General features: G+C 40.7%; 1 protein-coding gene across 7 annotated transcripts in view; it reads right to left on the bottom strand.

The window, feature by feature from the left end:
* itsn1 (intersectin 1 (SH3 domain protein)) overlaps positions 1–23,149 on the bottom strand; it is a 234,291-nt gene that overhangs the window by 181,555 nt on the left and 29,587 nt on the right. For 2 of the 7 annotated variants that reach the window (XM_072259912.1, XM_072259910.1), the window contains one exon: positions 1,255–1,374. The exons of the other annotated variants lie outside the window; for them this stretch is intronic. The gene's annotated coding sequence lies outside the window, so the exon portion shown is untranslated. The remainder of the gene's footprint in view (positions 1–1,254; positions 1,375–23,149) is intronic. 7 annotated transcript variants of the gene reach the window in all.

The following is a 23,149-nucleotide window of genomic DNA, read 5'->3' on the forward strand; positions in this document are numbered from 1 at the left end:
GGGAATTTCAACTCCATTAATTAAATAAAATCTGGAGCTGGTATTAGCAATGATAATCATGAAACATTTTCCATTTATGACCTTCAGGAAAGGAAATCTGTTACCCTTTTACAGCCTGGCCTGCCTATGACCTTGGTGTTTCAACACCATTTTGAAATAACTATATAGATCACTCAGCCAGGGTCAATAAGGGAAAAAAAATTCTGGCCTATCCAGTATAACAAACCTACTGTGAATTAAAGGTTAGATTTTCTCAACATATGATATTCTGCCAGTGCTGGCAATCCAGAGCAACACATACGAAATGCTGGAGGAACTCAGCAGGTCAGGCAGCAACCATGAAGGGGAATAAACAGTTGACATTTCAGGCCAAGAAGAGTCTCAGCCCAAAATGTCAACTGTTTAATCCCCTCCTTAGATCTTCTGAATTTATGACAGAGAAAATAGAATTGTTTAAAAACTAGTTAACAAAGAAAACACAAAGAAATTAGGAATGTGCTAACATTTTGTTTGACAAATAGGCTTTTCTGAGTACATATAAGATTAGTGGCAAATTAATTTTGAAAACAAGTACAGAATAGGATATAGTATCACATGCCTGAAAATAGATGATAATTGGAAGATTTTCTTTGCATCAAGAAACCAACTACTCTTCCAGACATTGAATTTCCAGGAAACTCAGTTGCAGCATTATACCATTACTGATAAGGAAGCTGTGACAAGATTGATCAAAAAGAAGAGCAGAAGTTGACAAGGACAGATAGCCACGCAGAGAAAAGGCACTGAAGGAAACAGGCACTGAAATTAGTCATTCTGGCAGTGATCCTTGGTTACTTAGAGGACGAGTTATAGTACACCACTGTAACAAAAAGCAGAACAAAGATCAGAGTGCAATTCACCCATTTTGTTCTGGGCATGGGGCAGAAAGAAAGTGATCTTGTTTAACTGGAATCCTTCCACATTTGGTTACAAAATGGAATTTTACATGATTTCTAGTCATAAATAAAGCTAATTAAAACATCTTGATGAATGCTCCATAACTGTTAGGCTGGGTAACAGCTTCATCCCGCAGGCTGAGACTTCTGAACACCCTGTCTCCACCCAGTACACATTACTTATGACAGCACCAGTAGCATTTTATGCTGTATATTTAACTCCATGTCATATATGCATTTTATATCAACTTGTACATCAGAAAAATTTTATGTTACTATTACTGTATTAATATTATTTTATGTACTCTGATATATGTACCGTGTTTTGCATCTTGGTCCCAAAGGAACAGTGTTCTGTTTAGTTGTATACATATGTACAGCTGAATGACAATAAACTTGAACAAATGTAGACATAGTTGTGCACCAGTCTGATCTTGTCCTGAAATACAGTAGGTATTATTCACATTGTCAAATAGCATGAGATGCAAATTTCCTGACAAAATCAAGTTTTTGAGAAAGGAGAAGTTTCAATCAAGTATAGGGTGATGAGATTCATGTAGCAAGTCTAGCAGAGAAGTAGCAAACAAAAGCAAGACAAGACTAGAAAATGTACTGGAAGATAAGTGTCTGTGCCAACATGATAAAGCAAAGCTCAACACTCAGGGAGGGGAACAAATTTCCAAAATCAAATACTTCAGGAGTAGAAGGCAAAATGTGACCTTAGAATATGCAAAGCATAATACTGAATTTACACAGATCAATACTAATTTTCATTTGACATAATCTGCCTAGTCCTGTCAGTAATGACATTTTTAAAAAAGGGTACAGAGAGTTACAGGATAAATAAATGGCAGTAACTGATGGTTAAAATAAAGACTACTATAGACAATTGAAGCTCCTGTAACAAAATTAAGTTGGAACAGGATATCTTGCAATAACGGCTTCCCATGACTGAGGACAACAAAGAATGTAAGATAGCTTACATCCGATAGCATCCATGGAGAGGAATAAACAGTTGGCATTTCAGGCCAGACCCTAGACTGAGGTTCCTGATGAAGGGTCTCGGCCCCAAACATTGACTGTTCATTCACTTCAATTATTGCCAAGTTCCTTCAGCATTTTATGTGTATTGCTCTGGATTTCCAGCATCTGCAGAATCTGTTGTGTTTAAGATATTTGTTACTTGTAATAATATTTGAATAGTTTATCCAGACAAATGATCACAGCAGTTAGCATTACTGCATTCCAGAAAATCAGGTTAAGGATGATTTAATACATAGCTGAACAGACCCCATATGATCTTTTTCTGCTTAAGTATACACATCTGGTTTCCCACAGATTTTCAGTAATACTAAGAGAAATATATCCTACTGAAAGGATATGAATGACTTGGGTCATCTCAGTTATTCATTACTATACATTATATGCTTCATACTGGAGAAATAATACGTTCGATCTGGTGATGCTTCCAATGTTGATTTGTCAAGGAAATGCCAGATAAACTGCTTACAAACATGACAGCTTAACCAGGTTTAACAAGTAGCTCCTATAAAATGTCATAAACACAAAAAATTCTGCATATGCTGAAAATCTTCAGACAGACACACACATCCAGAGGAACTCAAAAGTTCAGAGAGCATCAATAGACTGCATAGATCTATACAGTCAAAGTTTCATGCAGAGATTAGTCTCTGCCTGAAACTTCAAGCACCTTTGCTACTCTGTCCGCCACAAGATACATGTTTCCTGGTGGCCATCTATTTAAGTTTGACTTCCCATTCTGACATGTCAGTCCATGGCCTCCGACTGCCGCAATGAGGCCACACTCAAGTCAGAGCAGCAACACTTGATGGCATGAATATCAGTATCCCCAACTTCCAGTATTTTCTCCTGCCTCCCCCTTCCCTCTATTTTTATTTCCCATTTTTGCTCACTTCTTATCCCTTCTCCTCACCTGCTAATCACCTTCCCTGGTGAATCTCCTCCTTCCCATTCTTTCGTGGCCCACTATCAGATTCTTTCTTCTTCAGCCCTTTTTACCTCTTCTACATTGTTGTGTATTTAATATTTCAGTAATATTTGAGCAATCTTGCAAATATATTGTTGATTAAGCATTCTTTGTTTAATTCATTACAGGATTTATGTATAAGTAAGTGAATTGCATACGTCAAGACACAAATCGTGATACCTGTGTGTCTCACTAAATTAAAGAACACATTTCACATTTCAGATCCTTGTTTTCCTTCTATTGTTAGTTTAATGTCTTGAGGTTACAAATGACACATATCCCCTTCCAGCTTCTTATTCGTCTCCCCTTTCCCCACCCATCTACCTTCCCCCTCACCTGGTTTCACCCATCACCTACCAGACTGTACTCCTTCCCTCCCCCTACATTCTTATTCTGGTTTCTTCCCCCTGACTTTCCAAGGGTCTCAGCCTGAAATGTCACATGCTTACTCCTCGCCACAGATGCTGTCTGGCCTGCTGACTTCCTCCAACATTTTGTGTGTTCCATATAAGACACAGGAGCAGAATTAGGCCACTCAGCCTATTGAGTCTGCTCCACCAATCCCTTCCTCCAGCCTATTCCCATAACCTTTGATACCCTTCCCAATCAAGAACCGGTCAATCTCCATCTCCCTCTCAAATTAAAAGGATGAAAAAAATGGAGCCCAACAATCTATACAAATGTTGCATACGTGTAGCAAGTTATTAACTATCTGTTAAAAGAGGAACAGAGGATAAAAATATTTTCCAATGAGTACAGTGAGCATCATTGCAAATTTCAACAAAAGGCAACAGCTGCACACACAAAATACAGGAAGAACTCATGTCAGGCAGCATCTAACCATATAACAATTACAGCACGGAAACAGGCTATCTCTGCCCTTCTAGTCCTTGCCGAACCCTTACTCTCACCTAGTCCCACCGACCTGCACTCAGCCCATAACTCTCTATTCCTTTCTTGTCCATATATCTATCCAATTTAACTTTAAACGACAACATTGAACCTGCCTCAACCACTTCTGCTGGAAGCTCGTTCCACACAGCCACCACCCTCTGAGTAAAGAAGTTCCCCCTCATGTTACCCCTAAACTTTTGTCCTTTAACTCTCAACTCATGTCCTTGTTTGAATCTTCCCCACTCTCAATGGAAAAAGCCTATCCATGTCAACTCTATCAATCCCCCTCATAACTTTAAACACCTCTATCATTCCCCCTCAACCTTCTACGCTCCAAAGAATAAAGACCTAACTTGTTCAACCTTTCTCTGTAACTTAGGAGATGAAACCCAGGCAACATTTTAGTAAACCTCCTCTGTACTCTCTCAATTCTATTGACATCTTCCCTATAATTCAGTGACCAGAACTGTACACAATACTCCAAATTTGTCCTCAGCAATGCTTTATACAAATTCAACATTACATCCCAACTCCTATACTCAATGCTCTGATTTATAAAGGCCAGCATACTAAAAGCTTTCTTCACCACCCTATCCACATGAGATTCCATCGTCTGGGAACTATGCACCATTATTCCTAGATCCCTCTATTCTACAGCATTCTTCAATGCCCTACCATTTACCATGTATGTCCTATTTTGATTAGTCCTACCAAAATGTAGCACCTCACATTTTTCAGCATTAAACTCCATCTGTCATCTTTCAGCCCACTCTTCTAACTGTCCTAAATCTCCCTGCAAGCTTTGAAAACCTACATCATCCACAACACCACCTAACTTAGTATCATCTGCATACTTACTAATCCAATTTACCACCCCATCATCCAGATCATTAATGTATATAACAAACAACATTGGACCCAGTACAGATCCTTGAGGCAAACCGCTACACACCGTCATCCAATCTGACACACAGTTAGCCACTACTACTCTCTGGCGTCTCCCATCTAGCCACTGCTGAATCCATTTTACTGCTTCCATATTAATGTCTAACGATTGAACCTTCCTAACTAACCTTCCTTGTGGAACCTTGTCAAAGGTTCTATGGAAATAAATAAACAGTCAATGTTTCGGGCCAAGACCCTTCTTCAGTTCTGTAAAGAAATATGGTAGATGCCAGAATAAAAAGATGGGAGGGGGAAAGAGGCTAGCTGGAAGCTGATAGGTGAAGCCAAGTGGGTAGCAAAGGTAAAGGGCTGGAGAATGAATCTCACAGGAGAGGAGAATGGACTATAGGAGAAAGGGAAGGAGGAGGAGACCAAGGGGAAAGAGAAAGGCAAGTGAAAAGAGGCAAGAGGCCAGAGTAGAGAATAGAAAAGGGGAAGAGGAGGGAATTTTTTTTGAACTGGAAGGAGAAATCAATATTTATCCCATCAGGTTGGTGGCTACCAGATGAATGTAAGGTGTTGCTCCTTCACGGCGAGGATGCCCTCATCGTGGCACAAGAGGCGGCCATGGACCATCATGTCAGAACTAGAGTGGGAATCAGAATTAAAATGTTTAGCCACTGGGATATCCCACTTTTGGTAGACTCTATGAAGCGTTCCCCCAATTTACGATGGATCTTACCAATGTAGAGTCCATAGGAAGTCAAGATAACAGTAGGAAGATCTAGAAAGGAGAGGGAGGTGTCAAAAATGGACCAAGTGAATTTAGGGCAGGATGGATGGTAAAAGCAAAGTTGATGAAATTGGCAAGCTTAGCATGGGTTCAAGAAGCAACACCAAAGCAGCCATCGATGTAGCAGAGGAAGAGTTGGAGAACATTACCGGGGAAAGTTTGGAGCACAGACTGTTCATTGTAGCCAACAATGAGGCAGGCATAACTGGAGCCCATCCTCAAGTCTGTAGAAAATGGGAGGAGACGAAGGAAAAATTGTTGAGGGTGAGGACAAGTTCTGCCATACAGAGGAGGGTGGTGGTAGTGGAAGGGAACTGGATGGTTCTTTTAGTGAGAAAGAAAGAGAGAGCTTTGAGGCCTTCTTGATGGCAGGATAGAGGTATATAGGGACAGAACATCCATGGTGAAAATGAGGCAGTCAGAACCAGACAATTGAAAGTTACTGAGGAGATCGAGAGCATGAGAAGTGTCACGGATGTAAGTGGGAAGGGACTAAACCAAGGGGGATAGAACTATTTCTTATTTCTATTAAGTTTAAAGGTTACAAAAATACATCTGTAATGAGGCATTAAAACTTACGACGTAAACTTAGTTGAATTAATATTATATTTCCTGCTAGAAGATGGAAGGATTAGATTCTTACAAATTCAAGAAGCCACTTACAGTGAATAAAGGCTCCAAAACAAAATGAATGTTAACACTGAAAGGTCACGGCAATTATTTTCCAGAAAAATGTAGTTATTGCAAGATTAAACAATAAAGGGAGATCAGAAGCATGGGTTTTCACTGACCATCCATGTGAATAAGCAACACGGCCACATAGAACAAGGTGACCAGCTTCCATGTTGTGACACAATTCCATGCAATCCATTACTAGCCAAAAAAACTTAAATTCTAGCCCAGAGATACATCCTTTCTCATCAATATGAATCTCTCAAATATGCATGTCAGCATCCATCAATATATTCAGGTAAACTACAAGGGCAATTACATTACTTCCATTTTACTAACTCATCATTCCACAATCTTCTCTATGAACTGCTCAATGTTAATATATTCGAGACAGGAACAGTGAAGGCCTTTAAGAAGCTCTGGAGTTTGTAATCTAAGCCATGGTCTTGTGAAGCTTCCCATATCCAATGTGATGCGAAGGCAGAGGAAGAGATAACAGGAACTTTTAATTTACTATCTAAAATTGCTACTGGCAAAGTCACTGAATTAGATCAGAAACCTTGAATGCCTTGGGAGAGTGGATTGGAGTTTCAAAAATCACAATAAAAAAAGAGCAGTCAGTGTAAAAATGAATAGGTCACTGTGAAAGTCAATTTCAAATTGAGGATATACTTGCATATATAATGAATTGAACTCCCAGTTAATATCAGCCAAAATACTAACTTCATAAGGTATATAAATGCACAAGGAGTCTGCAGTGAAAATGAAAAGCTGGGACAAAGGTTTGCTGATTCCAACAGCACAGCTCTGCAATCAGATGGGCTACTTCAGAAATTTTCCTACAGCCAATGCAAAATTATCAAAATGAGAAAGCATAAAAGTGATCAAGGGCACTTTTGTTTTCAAGGGTAGTTTCGTTTATTGCCCCATTTTTCCTGTAGTGAATCAAAATTTACAATTTTGTTAAAAATAACAGCCCCCTAAAATTGCAGAAAAACTCTCCCAAAACAATTATTGTAAAACAAGTGTCAAGTTTCCACACTGAAAACATCAGGTACTGTAGTCATCCTATCCCATTTTAATATGCTCATCTATTTATTCCTGAAACCACTGATCCTTCTTTTCAACCACCCAGATAAATACATCACGATGCTATATTGCCATCCACCATTATCGTCCTTCCCCATTCAAGATAATTACAGGTAATATATTGTACCAGTTATAAAGGTAGTTGATTGAAAGCTATTCCATTTGTCAATTAGGTTTTAAACCCAATAAGGATGATTTGTTGTAGCCTGTCAATGTATTAAATAGTAGTACAGGTTCAGTCCACATTGTTAAAGTACTTACAGTGAAACAGATGAGCATTACCTCAGTGTAAAGATTTAATCTGGGGTCAGCAGCACCATCAGATTTCCAAATGGACAATGAACCAACTCATGAGCACTAAACTCACCGTTTTGCTCCCTTTTTGCACTATTTAATTTTAGATATACATTTCTTATTGCAATTTATAGTTTATTTATTTCACTCAACTGCTGCTGAACAACAAATTTCATGACAAGCAACAAGTGATATTAAACCTGATTCTGATTTTGCATACAAAATTGGATTAATGCAGCCAAAACAGTCAGATAGAACAGAAATGGAAGACGACCATATCCCTTCATCGTACAAATCTATAACAGTATATTCTACTGAAAAAATGACTACTTAAAAAACCAATATACCTGGATTGGAGTTATTTTTTTTTAAATGAAACAACCTTTTCAATTACAGTATTTGAGTAACAAAGAGTTTAAATTAAATTGAGTACACCAGTTTTATCAGCGGTCTTTTCCAGTACAGGGATGAATATGACAATCAAAAGCTTAAAAGGCAAATTCTTGTAACTACCGATTCGGCTAGCGGCTCAGTATAGGGGATGATAACCCCCAGCCCGGCCAAACTTAAGAAATCTCATTTGGGTGGATCAATGTGTCCCCTGTTACAAGTCAATATCACAAAATAACAAACAGTACACAATATGCGATTAAACGATTGAGCTTCATAATTCTTAATTTGACTATGTGGTTAGTAAAGAAAAAAAAAGAAAAGGGCCCATTCTCATGAAACAGTCTAATGTGCAGGCATTAGAGTTCATTGGTAAAGCCGTTAGTCCACCATTGACCTCCTCCGATCGTTGCTGACTTCAGACCCTCACTCCAACTTTACTCCATCTGGCAGTCTACCAACTCTCTCTATTCGCAACTTCTCTCCTCATCTCTCCCCGGCAAAAAAGACTACGAAATCTCTGCTCCCAGACACACAAGGAAGAACAACATCCTGCTCATTGGCTAACAGGCCCCGTTATCTCTCGTCATAACCCAAACATTGCTGCTACAGAGAAATCATTACCTTAGCAGTGGAACATTACAGAGAGGCCATTACATAAGCAGTGAAATCTTACAGCGTGTTACATTTTATTTTATATCTATCTGGAATTTGGATGTCACTCAAAAGGACGAATGTAAACTATCAAAATTGATAGGATGTTAAGGGAGAACTGAAAACAACAGCCAATGAAATTTATTCAGCGCTTTGAAAACGTCATTATAAATTTGCTTATTATTGTCACGCACTGAGGCAGTGAAAAGCTTGCCTTGACCACCATCAGTAGTCCATTGAGATACAGGTGTCCCCCACTTTTCGAACGTTCGCTTTACAAAACCTCACTGTTACGAAAGACCTACATTAGTACCGTTTTTGCTTTCAGATGGTGTTTTCACTGTTGCAAAAAAAAAATTCACTGCGCGATAAAAAATCAGCGCGCGAAAAAAATCAGTGTGCGATAAAACGCAGCGCACCCCGAGCAGACATTCTCCCCCGGATTCGGAACTGCTTTGCTTTAACACGTGCCTGTGAGCAGCCGTTTGCAAGATGAGTTCTATGGTATCGGAAAAGCCTGAAAGAGCTCATAAGGCTGTTACACTTACAGTAAAACTAGACATAATTAAGCTTTTTGATCGTGGTGAACGAAGTAAGGACAACGTGAGTTTGGCTTGTGGAAGCTGACGAACATGATGTTGAAGAGTTTTTGGCATCCCATCACCAAGAACTGACAGATGAAGAGCTGATGCAATTGGAAGAAAAAAGGATAACAATCGAAACCGAATGAGTAATGATAAAGTACGACTTTAATTTTGAAAGGGTACGTCGGTTTAGGGCATATTTGCAGGATGGTTTGAGTCCTTATTAAAGAACTGTGTGATAGAAAAATGCACGAGGCTCAGCAGTCAAAGCAAGCCTTCCACATCAGCCACAGCAGACAACAAACCTCGACCTTCGACATTGAGGCAGGCAGAGATAGAAGAAGATGAGCTGCCTGTTCTAATAGAAACAGGTGACGTGATGACACCCCAGTGTCCCACCACCCCAACCCCCAGGCCACAGACAGATACCGATTCGCGGAGAATGCTAAGGTAGCCCGGAGGCACACACCATATCTTCAAGAAAAAAGCCAAAATAAACATGCTAATTAATTAGGTGCCGCCGACACGTAATTGTCGGTCCAGATCAGAGACGATGCAATCGGAAATCGGCACTGGTCTGGGCCGACAATTACGGGCTGCACCTAATTAATCAGCATGTTTGTTTCGGCTTTTTTCTTAAAGATGTGCTGTGTACCTCCCGGCTGCCGCTGGACCCCTGCGTTCTTCCCGGAAGGTGGGGGCCACTGCACCACCCAAACTCCGACAAGTCTAACACACCATCGTGTGCTCGGCACTGTCTTCCCGATTCCGGTAAGTGACACTACACTGTACATACATTATTTCTACTTTATATCGGCTGTGTATTTTTATGTGTTATTTGGTATGATTTGGCAGCTTCATAGCTTAAAGGTTACTGGAGAGAGTGTTCTTGCCAACAGCGCTTGCGTGAGATTTTCGCTTCGGCGAACAGTTCAGTAATGATTGTGGAAAAGTATTTCTACTTTATATAGGCTGTGTATTTATCATATCATTCCTGCTTTTACTATATGTTACTGTTATTTTAGGTTTTATGTGTTATTTGGCATGATTTGGTAGGTTATTTTTGGGTCTGCGAAAGCTCACAAAATTTTCCCATATAAATAAATGGTAATTGCTTCTTCGCTTTACAACATTTTGGCTTACGAACCGTGTTATAGGAACGCTCTACCTTCGGATGGCGGGGGAAACCTGTACTACAAAGTTAACAGTGCAAAGTACAATAACAGAATGCATAAGGATAACTAATATAGTAAGTGCACTGCAAGTACAGTGGTGCTAGAAAGTTGGTGAACCCTATAGAATTTTCTCTATTTCTGTATAAATATGACCTGAAGTGTGACCAGATCTTCAATTGTCCTAAAAACAGATGATGAGAAACCAATTAAATAACACAAAAATTATACTTGTTCATTTATTTATCGAGAAAAATGATCATGATATTCTGAGCTGTTGTTCACAACTCTGCAGTTACCATATCAAGCCATGATGCATCTGGATGGGATGTATTCTATGATATGCCAATAAAAATTGGTTAAAAGTCAAAGGTGTCATGCCAAATTTCTTCAGCCTCCTGAGAAAGTAGAGATGCTGATGAGTTTTCTTGACTGTGACATATGCATAGTGGGACCAGTACAGGATGTTCACTCTTAGGAACTTGAAGTTCTCAACCTTCTCATTCTCAATGCCATTGATATAAACAGGAACATGTGCCCACTCTCCTTCCAGAAGTCAATGAGCAGCCCTCTTGCTTTGCTAGCTTTGAGGAAAAGGCTGATATCATTGCCTCCTTATGCAACTGGATCCTTGACTTCCTCACTTGCAGACCTCAGTCAGTTCAGAATGGCAACATCTCCACAATCACCATCAACACATATGCACCACAAGGTCATGTGCTTAACCCTCTGGGTGACAGAATTAATGATGGCTTTGTGGCTAAGTTTGCCAATGATACGAAGATACGTGGAGGGAACAGGTACTGTTGAGGAAACAGGGAGTCTGCAGAAGGAACTAGAACAAATTAGGAGAATGGGCAAAGTAGTGGCAGATGGAATATAGTGAAGGGAAATATATAACTAAGCACTTTGCAAGAAGGAATAAAGGTGTGTACTATTTTCTAAACAGGAAACAAATTCAGAAATCAAAGACGTAATGGATCTTGGGAGACATCATGCAGGATTCTCAAAGGTTAACTTGCAGGTTAATTTGGTGGTAAGGAAGGTAAATGCATTGTTAGCATTCATTTCGAGAGGACTAGAATACAAGAGCAAGACTTTATAAGGCATTGGTCAGATGCATTTGGAGTATTGTGAGCAGTTTAAGGCCCTGTATCTAAAAGATGTGCTGGCATGGGAGAGGTTTCAGAGAAGGTCCACGAGAATGACTCCGGGATTAAAAGGATACATGTATAAGGAACTGTCAATGGCTCTGCACCTGCATTTGAAGATTAAAAGAATGGGGGGAGTGAGGTGCTGTATCTCATTAAAACCTATCAAATACTGAAAGGGTTAAATAGAGTGGATGTAAAGAGGGGAGTCTAGGACCAGAGGGCATAGTCTCAGAATAGAAGCACAACTCTTTAGAACAGAGATGAGGAGGAATTTCTTTAGCCAGGGGGTGGTGAATCTGTGGAGTTCATTGCCACCGACGCCTGTTGAGGCTATATCATTGGGTATAAAGCGGAAGTTGATCGTCTCTTGATATATAAGAGGAACAAAGGTTATGGGGAGAAAGCAAAAGAATGGGGTTGAGAAGGATAATAAATAAGTCATGATTGAATGGTGGAGCAGACTCAATGGGCTGAATGGCATAATTCTGCTATGTCTCAAGGTCTAATGGAAGGAACCCTGTTGGGTAGTGGTGTTGAGAATAATCATGGCAGAGGTGTTGCTGCCCATCTTTACTGCCTGCAGCCTGTTGGTTACAAAGTCAAGGACCCAGTTGCAAAGAATATAGAACATAGAAATCTACAGCACATTACAGGCCTTACGGCCCACAATGTTGTGCTGACCATGTAACCTACTCTAGAAACTGCCTAGAATTTCCCTGGCGCATAGCCCTCTATTTTTCCAAGCTCCATGTACCTATCCAAGAGGCTCTGAAAAGACCCTATTGTATCTACTTCCACCACTGCTGCCGGCAGTGCATTCCACGCACCCACCACTCCCTGTGTGAAAAACTTACCCCTGACATCCAAGCACCTTAAAACTATGCCCTCTCATGTGAGCCATTTCAGCCCCGGGAAAAAACCTCTGGCTACCCACACGATCAATGCCTCTCATCATCTTATACACCTCTATCAGGTCACCTCTCAAAGGGAGCCGCTGAGTCTCAGTTCCAAGGAAGATCTAATACAAAACCACCTCTGAAGTAACATAAAAGGGTCTTACAGGCAAGCAATTGCTGGAACATAGTAGATCCAATGAAATTACTGGATAAAACCATCAAGTTCATCCTTGCATTTTGTGGAGCAAGAAAGGAAGAAATAATAAGATTCAGTCTTTCAAAGAAAGACTAAAAAAGGAACCATTATTAAAGAAAACATGAATAATAAAGAAGTAGTAAATACAATATAAAATTCAAGTTGTGCAAAACTAGTTACTCAGTCAACTGAAAAAAGATATCAGACATAATCAAAAGGGATATTAATAAATCCAAACTAAATCTGGAATGATATGCCCTTTGACAAAAGAACAATACTTGAAATGTATTCCCCCTTGAAATGCATGATACATCAACAACGAAACAATGATGAGGAATTCTGACAAAACGCTTTATTAAATATCAATTTTCCTGGCTAAGGCAACTTAGAATAATTATTAAATTTGAGAAAATCCCTCTAGCACAATTCTCACAACTCCAAGGAGGCCACCACGACCAAAATTCAAACCCTCAATAATTGAATCTCAGCCAGTTCATACATATAGTCATGTCATAGATTAGAGCTTTCATTCATCAAAGCAGTGTTACACATGTAATGTTGTATTGCTGGTCCCCACTAGAGGGATCGTAATTTAGCAACAACCTCAGTTCAAAAATGCCAACCGACATAGCATGTGACAGTGAAAAACAACCATTAAAATTAAAGCAACATCAGTACAAAACTTAACAATTCACTTTAAAACACACTAGTTCTACAAGTCATCATTTAGTGTAGCAAGGAACAATTTTCTAAACACAAGAGATTCTACAGATAGAAAGGGAAAGACGCCAGGCATCTCCCCCTTGTCTCAGGCCTGAAGAAGGATCTCAGCCCGAAACATCAACTGTTTACTCTTTTCCATCGATGCTGCCTGGCCTGCTAAGTTTCTCCAGCATTTTGTGTGTGTTGTTTTGGACTTCCAGCATCTGCAGATTTCCTCGTGTTTCAGATGCTGCAGATGCTGGAAATCCAGAGTAACACACACACAAAATGCTGGAGGAACTCTGTGGGAAAGAATATAGAGCCAACTTTTCAGGCAGAGGCCCCTCATCAAGTCTTGATGAGGGGTCCTGGCCCAAAACGCCAACTTTAATTTACAGAGTTTAATGTTTTCTAATCAGCACACTACTGATGTCTACCATAATTTACAGAACCAACAGATGATATTCCATGTCAAAAAAAAGCATTTATAGGAACTTGCATACTCAGCACTTGCGACACTTCGCAGCTTGATGCAAATTACTGAAGTATATCTTATAAACCACACAGAATGGAGGAAAAGGAAGGTAAATTTCAATGAAATAATTTAGAGATGCATGTACAAAATGGTTGAAAATTTGCAATTGCTATATATTTTAGAACTGGATGTTTTTTGTAAACTGAAAACATTTAATCTTTAGACAATGTAGCTGAACAGGGAAGCAACAATTCCAAAGCAAAATTTTGCTGATGCTGTAAATCTGAAAACGGAAAATCCAGAAGTTGTGAAGCAACATTATTATAAGCAAATGCAAGACACATTTTCAATATCATCTGTAAGCACTTTAATAAATACACTGCCAGATTTGATCAAAACTTCTCTTCATCCCAGTAGCTCAAATGCTTGTGAAATCACTTAATTATTTTAATATTAGGTTTTTTTAAGATTGAATTATGCAGAAAGGAAAAATATCAGAATCAAAGGGAATGAATATTTTCATTTCACTTCACAGTACCTGAAGACAATGTCAAAACCCAATGGGCTTATCATATAGCTGGTTTACTATTTGCGGGGTTTACATCGTAGAGAAAAAATAAAGGAAGGAAAGAAAAAGTGATGCTGGAACTCACACCACAAATGCTGGGCGGAGGGGGGGTGGGCATGCAGAGCAGTTACTAAAGGCTGACTTCACTATACACAATTGTCCTACTGGATTCAATCACAGGCAAAGAACCAGAATTTTAATCTCCACCAGCTATGCACCAGTGGCTGTGGTCGCTTCTCCGAATGTTCACCCAAAGAGGTCTGGCACCCGGCTAGGCTCATTGCCTGGTACTAGATCCATTATGGCCTTTTCACTAATTGGCCTACTACATATTGTGTCAAGAATCCTTCCTGGACATACTTAAAAAAATTCTGCCTCATCTAAACCCTTTCAAAATTCCAAGTGAATTTATTATCAAAGTACAGGTGTCCCCCGCTTTTCGAATGTTTGCTTTACGAAACCTCGCTGTTAAGAAAGACCTACATTAGTACCCTGCTTTCGCTAACAGAAGGTGTTTTCACTGTTACGAAAAAAGGCAGCGCGCGCCCCGAGCAGCCGCTCTCCCCCGGATTCGTAATGGCAGGCATTGCTTAAACACATGCCTGTGAGCAGCCGTTTGCAAGTTGAGTTCTATGGTATCGGAAAAGCCTGAAAGAGCTCGTAAGGTTGTTTACACTTAGCGTAAAACTAGACATAATTAAGCATTTCGATCGTGGTGAACGAAGTAAGGACTAAGTGAGTTTGGCTTGTGGAAGCTGACGAAGATGATGTTGAAGAGGTTTTGGCATCCCATGACCAAGAACTGATAGATGAAGAGCTGATGCAATTTGAAGAGGAAAGGATAACAATCGAAACCGAATGAGTAATGATAAAGTACGACTTTAATTTTGAAAAGGGTACGTAGGTTTAGGGCATATTTGCAGGATGGTTTGAGTGCTTACAAAGATCTGTATGATAGAAAAATGCGCGAGGCTCAGCAGTCAAGCAAACCTTCCACATCAGCCACAGCGGACGACGAACCTCGACCTTCGACATCGAGGCGGGCAGTCATAGGAGAAGATGAGCTGCCTGCTCTAATGGAAACAGATGACCATGAGATGACACCCCAGTGTCCCACCACCCCAACACCCAGGTCGCGGACAGATACCGATTCGCAGAGAATGCAGCGGTAGCCGGGAGACACACAGCACATCTTTAAGAGAAAAGCCAAATTAAACATGCTAATTAATTAGGTACCGCCCAGCATGTAATTGTCGGCCCAGATCAGAGGCGACGCAATCGGTAATCGCCTACTCCTGCACCTATTTTCTTTGTTTTTATGTTTCCGTTCAAGGGCTTTGTTGTTTCCGTAACAGGCTGTGACGCAACCAGTCAATATATTCTCCACTACACATCTATAGAAGTTTGTCAAAGTTTTAGATTTCACTCACAATTTTAAAGCTATGGGGATAAAACAGGGAAATGGAACTAATGTGTTGTGCAACAATGAACACAGAATTTATTTAATTTTTGTTTCTAACTATATTTTTCTGGAACTAATCTGAGTGATAGGAACAAAGAAAAACAGCAAAAAGGCTACTGTCTCGCAAAGGAGGACTGAATCAAACAATCAAGGAGGCAATGAAGTGAGTCTCTGAGTGGTGAGCTTTGGATGAAGAATGATTTGAGGAGATTGTAGTAAAGGAATTTGGACATTTTGCTGCTTTTAAAGAATTTTACCTACGTACTTTTGGCTGAGCAGAGTTAAAGACACAAGTGCTTGACATTGTCAAACCAACCTAATGACTGAATAGGCTTGACGTATATTCCTCTAATTCAGATTGGGGGAAAAAAAAAAAAAATCGGCTTTTAATCTGGACCGACAATAGAAAATAAATTTAGGGGATGGGGTTTGTGGGGTAAATGGGTTGGAAACAAGGATCAGACAAGACTGTTGAGAGTTTATAAGCTAACTAGAAGGAAATACGAGAAAGCCTTGATTAAGGAAAAGTTACAGATTGTTAAGACTCAGGTTAGATTGTGTTCAGTTCTGGTCGCCTCATTATAGGAAGGATGCGGAAGCTTTAGAGAGGGTGCAGAGGAAATTTACCAGAATGGTGCTTGGAATAGAGAATGTGTCTCATGAGGAAAAGTTGATTGTGCTATAGTTTTTCTACTTGGAGTGAAGAAGGATGACAGGCAACTTAATATAAAAGTGCATAGGATTATGAGAAACATAGATTGAATGGACATCTTCTTCCCAGTACATCAGTGGTCAATTCCAGAACACATCCAGTTAAGACGAGAGGAGCAAAGTTTAGCAGAAATATGTTTTTTATTAAAATAAACAGAGCGCAGTAGATGGTTGGAATACACTGCCGAGGGGAGGGCACATGCTGATCTCAGATAGGCACATGGATGAAAGGAAGATGGAGGGTTCAGATTCAGATTTATTTAATTACATGCACATCAAAACATACAACGAAATGCATAATTTCCCAAGGAGATGATAGGGGCCGCCCACAAGGGTCACCACACATTTCAGCACCAACACAGCAAGCTCACCACGCTCAGCAGAATAACACAGAACACAAAATGAAAAATACTAAACAACATGCAACACCAGCAAAACAAGCCTTGTATCACCCTCCTACCAATCCATGCATACACAGTCCTCTAACCCCTGCCCAGGAACCCTTTGGCCTCCAGCTGACTCATGGGTTTGCAGACATCGGGCCTTCAACTTCTCCAGCAGACTCAAGAGGGATTCACGGACTGAGGACTCCGGCTATGTGCTGTATAAGAGAGAAGGGAAGGAACGATCGTGGAGTAAGTTTATATGGGTTGGCACAACATTGTGGGCCAAAAGGCCCCGATATTGTTCCATGTTCCATGGTCCCTCAAGTGCCAGCCTATTTCCTTCACAAGTTATTGGTCATCTCTGCTTCCAGCATGTTCACTGGGAACAAGATGAGGCCATTACTGCATAACAAGTTCTTCTTGTACCCCATTTCAATTTCTTAACCAAAACATTAAATCTTTATCCCTAATATCACTTCTAATGCTCGTAGTTGATAAAACAGCCGTAAAGCTACTGTGAACAGTTTTGAGCTCCTCATCTAAGAAGCCATGTGCTAGCATTGGAGAGGGTTCAGAGGAGGTTCACAAGGATGATTTCCAGTAATGAAAGGGTTATCACATGAGGAACGTTTGATGGCTCTGGGTCTGTATTCACTAGAATGTCTGCAGATGCTGGAGAATTATGAGAATTATGTGCTGGATTTATCTCTGCCCTCCCTCCACCATTCAAATCTACTCCTCAGCTTCGTATCTCCAGTCCTGCTGAAGGGTTTCGGCCTGAAATGTCGACTCTACTTCCCTCCCCCTCCCTTTAGATACGGCCTGGCCTGTTAAGTTCCTCCAGCACTTTATGTGTGTTACTGTAGCGAACCTAACTTATGAAATATTGCAATTCAAAAATAAATCCAACAAGCAGCTCAAGATGACTATATGCACCCACAACCCAAAATAAACTGTGCATGCCATTTTGTAAAAGTGCTATTCAGAATCAGAATTACAATGGAATACACATCATTACTGGCATACAGTGCCATTTAATGCTTTAAGGTTAGATCAATAAAAAAACATTACAGGTTGCCCCCCCATCCGAAGGTACAGCGTTCCTATGAAACGGTTCGTAAGCGGGAATGTCGTAAGGCGAAGAAGCAATTACCATTTATTTATATGGGAAAACTTTGTGAGCGTTCGCAGACCCATAAATAACCTACCAAATCATGCCAAATAACACATAAAACCTAAAATAACAGTAACATATAGTAAAAGCATGAATGATATGATAAATGCACAGCCTATATAAAGTAGAAATACTTTTCCACAATCATTGCCAGCACTGTTCTCCGTAGCGAAAATCTCACGCAAGCGCTCTCGGCAGAAAATCTCACGCAAGCGCCGTTGGCAAAAACACTCTCTCCAGTAACCTTTAAGCTATGAAGCTTCCAAATCATACCAAATAACACGTAAAAAGACACAGCCGATATAAAGTAGAAATAATGTATGTACAGTGTAGTATCACTTACCGGAATCGGGACAGCGCCGAGCACACTGATGATGGTGTGTTAGGCTGAGTCGTCGCAGGTTGGGGTGGTGCAGTGCCCCCACCCTCCGGGCCGCCAACCAATACCGATCCACGAAGCATGCAGGGGTACAGCGGTAGCCAGGAAGCATCCAGCACATCTTTTTTAAAAAAGCCAAAATAAACATGCTAATTAATTAGGTGCCACCCAACACGTAATTGTCAGCCCAGATCAGAGGCAATTGCCAATTGCATCGCCTCTGATCTGGGCCGACAATTATGTATCGGACGGCATCTAATTAATTAGCATGTTTATTTTGGCTTTTTTCTTAAAGATGTACTGTGTGCCTCTCGGCTACCGCTGCATTCTCCGTGAATCGGTATCTGTCCGCGGCCTGGGGGTTGGGGTGGTGGAACACTGAGGTGTCACCTCATCGTCTGTTTCCATTAGGACAGGCAGCTCATCTTCTCCTATGACTGCCCGCCTCGATGTCGAAGGTCGAGGTTCGTCGTCTGCTGTGGCTGATGTGGAAGGCTTGCTTGACTGCTGAGCCTCATGCATTTTTCTATCATACAGTTCTTTGTAAGCACTCAAACCATCCTGCAAATATCCCCTAAACCTACGTACCCTTTCAAAACTAAAGTTGTACTTTATCATTGCAGCGAAAATCTCACGCAGTTGCTTCACATTCATTTCGCTAATAAATTCGGTTTCGATTGTTACCCTTTCCTCTTCCAATTGCATCAGCTCTTCATCTATCAGTTCTTGGTCATGGGATGCCAAAATCTCTTCAACATCACATTCGTCAGCTTCCACAAGCCAAACTCACGTTGTCCTTACTTCGTTCACCACAATCAAAACGCTTCATTATGTCTAGTTCTACGCTAAGTGTAACACCCTTACGAGCTCTTTCAGGCTTTTCCGACACCTTAGAACTCATCTTGCTAACGGCTGGTCAATGCAACGTGTTTAAGCAATGTCATTCCCAATCCAGGGGAGAGTGGCTGCCTTTTATCGTGCGCTGATTTTTTTCGTAACAGTGAAAACACCTTCTGTTAGCGAAAACAGGGAACTAATGTAGGTCTTTCATAACAGTGAAGTTTCGTAAAGCAAACGTTTGAAAAGTGGGGGACACCTGTACCAACATTATGATAACTCACCAAGCTGAAAATGACTGCACAATAAAACTCACGAGATTAAGATTCATTTATCACATGTGCAAGGGTCTCGACCCAAAACATCAACTGTTTATTCCCCTCCATAGATGTTGTCTGATTTACTGAGTTCATCCAGCATTCTGTTTGTGTTGCTTCTGATCATTCTTTTGACTAATGACCTCAAACTGTTCTCTGGATATGAATACTACTATTCCATCTTTCTCACTTATTCTTGACACAACCATTCAGGATTTGGAGTACTATACTTAGATTAAATGTGTCCATCCTCTGCTCTAAAAGGGTGAATCTCAGCCTCATTCTCAGTTTCTGCATGCAGATTAAAATTCTCTCCTTCTGCATCTTTCTTCTGATCAATGCTTGTTTTATTACAAGACATAGAAATAAAAATCAAAAATTGTTCCCATCTTAATACCGATTCTGAGTGTTTGCCTCCATTTGTCATGCACCTGTATCTGTCCTCTAACATCCCCACCTACTTCAATCCATCTTCCTATCATCCTTAATCCCTCCACTATCCACCAATCACCTTTGGCACCGGCCTCACTACCACACCCCTTCCTCTATACTGGCCACCTCCAGTCTACTCCGAGTCCTGATACAAGGTTGACATTAAACAGTCTCGCTTCCTCAGATGCTACTTGACCCAGACTTCACCTACCAGATTGTTGTTGCAGCAAATTAACAAATCTCTTCTCAAAATACAAAGCTACTTTGACATTCATTTTAAGTCATGGTAGAATAGTAGTTCATCATAAATACAAAACATTCTACCTAGGATCTTGGCTGAAAATTTTGACTGCTTAATCACCTACATAGATGCTGACTAACTTACTGAGTTCATCTCTCATTCTGTGTTCCATAGTGGTAACCTTACTGGATATCAGCCAGAATTCTGGACCACTGATACTAGGGATAAGTTTAAATTCTACAATGGCAACTGGGGAATTTAAATTTAATTAAATATTTCTGGATTTTAAATAAAAAGCTAATCTCAGCCAGCATAAACCCTCTAACATTACTGATCCTGTAATGGTTCGTAATGGTCCTGTAACATTACCATCCAATTTGCCAACATGGAACATTGTTCAGTGATGCGGTGTGCTGTCTTTAAACATCTAGGACCAGTTGCAATTCCAGACCAATGCCACTGATTCTTAATTGCCTCCACAGTTCAAAGTCAAGCAGGAATGGACATTAAATACCCACGGCAGTGATATGCAGAGAACAAAAAACTAAAACCAATAAAATATACAATAAATAATCATGAGCTAACAAAAATAGAAGCATGAATCAAATTTTTAAGAGAATCATTAAATTTTGGAGCCATCCATTTTCATACTCAGCAGTACTAAATAGCTCATGAACCACGGTGCTTCTGGGAAAGAAGCCATAATTCTATTAATAATGCTACATTTTTCATGTAATGACAATGCAATGAAAGGACAGATGTTAATTTCTCCACACAAAACAGCTAAAATTGCACTAGAAAAGTTAAAAAGGCTTTTCAAAAGTACCACAGGAAGTGCATTAGTGTGTTAGGAGGGAAACAGAAGACATACCAGCAACTGATCAAATAGGCTGCCAAACTTTTATGGAATCAATTCTGCAAGTGCTTTTCACTAAATATAAATATTTTGGCAGGCATACTACCCTGGAGGAAAAACACTGGAGGAAGTCAGCAGTACTAGCAGGGTCAGCCACCATCTGTGGAGGGACAGCTGATGTTTCAAACTGAGACCCTTTATCTGGACTTAAAGTAAAAGGGAGATAGCCATTATAAAGGGAAGAGCTGGCAAGTGATATGTGTTTCCAGGTGACGACTGGCAGATGGAAGGAAAATGGAAAGAGTGACAGAGGCTGGGAGGCAATAGGTGGAGGCAACAATGGGGTGCAGATGGAATCTGACAGAAAGCAGCACCTCATAGTCTACAACATGACAGTATGAACTCAAGCTTCTCCAGATTTAGCTCTCCCTTTGGTCTACTCAGTTCCTCCTGCACATAATCTAATTCCTCTCCTGTGAAGCGAATCAAAAGAGTCGGATCTTGAAACATCCTGACGTTGTCGCAGCAAGAAGTGTGGTCAATGCTTGTCGTGCCCACCTTGGAAGGAGCGAAACAGAAGAGCTAAGAGACAAGTTCAAGACAGCAAAGAAGAATTTCTTTGCCACCTACGATCGACTGAAGGAAGAGGAATTAGCTGACAGGATTAGAGAGCTAGAAGCTGCTAATGAAGGCAAGCAGCATGGAGAAGCATGGCGCCCAGTCAACGAGATCAGCAGACGGAAGAAGTCCCCATCAGGTCAAATAAGTGGTAAGACAGCAGAGGACCATGTCCAGACATGGTTTACCCACTTTACGAACCTGCTGGGAAGCCCCCTAACGATCACGGAAGAAGAAGAGGACATACCCACGATACTAACACAAGTCAACATCGATGACGGCCCATTCACCATTGAGGAACTGAAGGAGGCCAAATATGCACTCAAACAGGGCAGGAGCGCTGGACCAGATGGGATACCACCAGATGTCCTGAAGAACTGCAACCTGGACGACATCTTGCTGGACATATGTAATACAACATTGATGAAAGCAGACAAACCCGAACAGTGGTCACACTCAAACATTATCCCAGTCCCCAAGTCTGGAACCTTCACAAAGACAGATTGCTACTGCTGTATCAGCTTGACCTGCATCTTAGCAAAGCTATACAATCGGATGATCTTGAATAGGATTCGCACCGCCATTGACCCTAAGCTAAGATTAAATCAGAATGGTTTTCAGCAGAAGCGCACGACAGTAATGCAAACACTTGCTCTCCATAGAATCATCTGGGAAGTCAAGAAGACCAACAACTTACCAGCCGTGCTTACTTTCATCGATTTTCGCAAAGCTTTTGACTCCATTCAGCAAGGTAAAATGCTGAAGATCCTGAAAGCTTACGGAGTGCCAGACCATCTACTGAGAGCAATAGAGTCCAGCTATACCAAAACCAAGGCAAAAGTTGTATCACCAGATAGAGAAACAGCAGCGTTCAAGCTCCAAGCTGGTGTGCTGCAAGGAGACACTCTGGCACCCTATATCTTTATAATCGTCCTTGATTACGCTCTACGCCAAGCTACAAAAGATCATGACAAGCTTGGTTTTACCATAAAACCAGGGCGAAGCAAAAGGGTCAGACCAGTTATGCTCACAGATCTCGATTTTGCAGATGACATAGTCCTGCTCTCTGACCAGATGGAGGAAGCACAGCAGCTACTGACAAAAGTGGAAATTGAGTGCAATAAAGTTGGACTCCACCTAAGTGCTAAAAGGACAGAGTACATGGCGTTTAACTGTGACGAAGGTACTCTCAAGACTGTAAAGAATGATACCATTAAGAAAGTCTTTGACTTCAAGTACCTCAGGTCAAGAATAATGAGTTCGGAGAAGGACATAAAGATACAGAAGGCGCTGGCGTAGAGGGCTATGAACGACTTGAAGGAAATCTGGAAGTCAAACCTGACTAGAGGGCTTAAAAAGAGGATCTTCATAGCAG

This window comes from Mobula birostris, chromosome 6 (assembly GCF_030028105.1).
Source record: "Mobula birostris isolate sMobBir1 chromosome 6, sMobBir1.hap1, whole genome shotgun sequence".
Lineage (NCBI taxonomy): Eukaryota > Metazoa > Chordata > Chondrichthyes > Myliobatiformes > Myliobatidae > Mobula > Mobula birostris.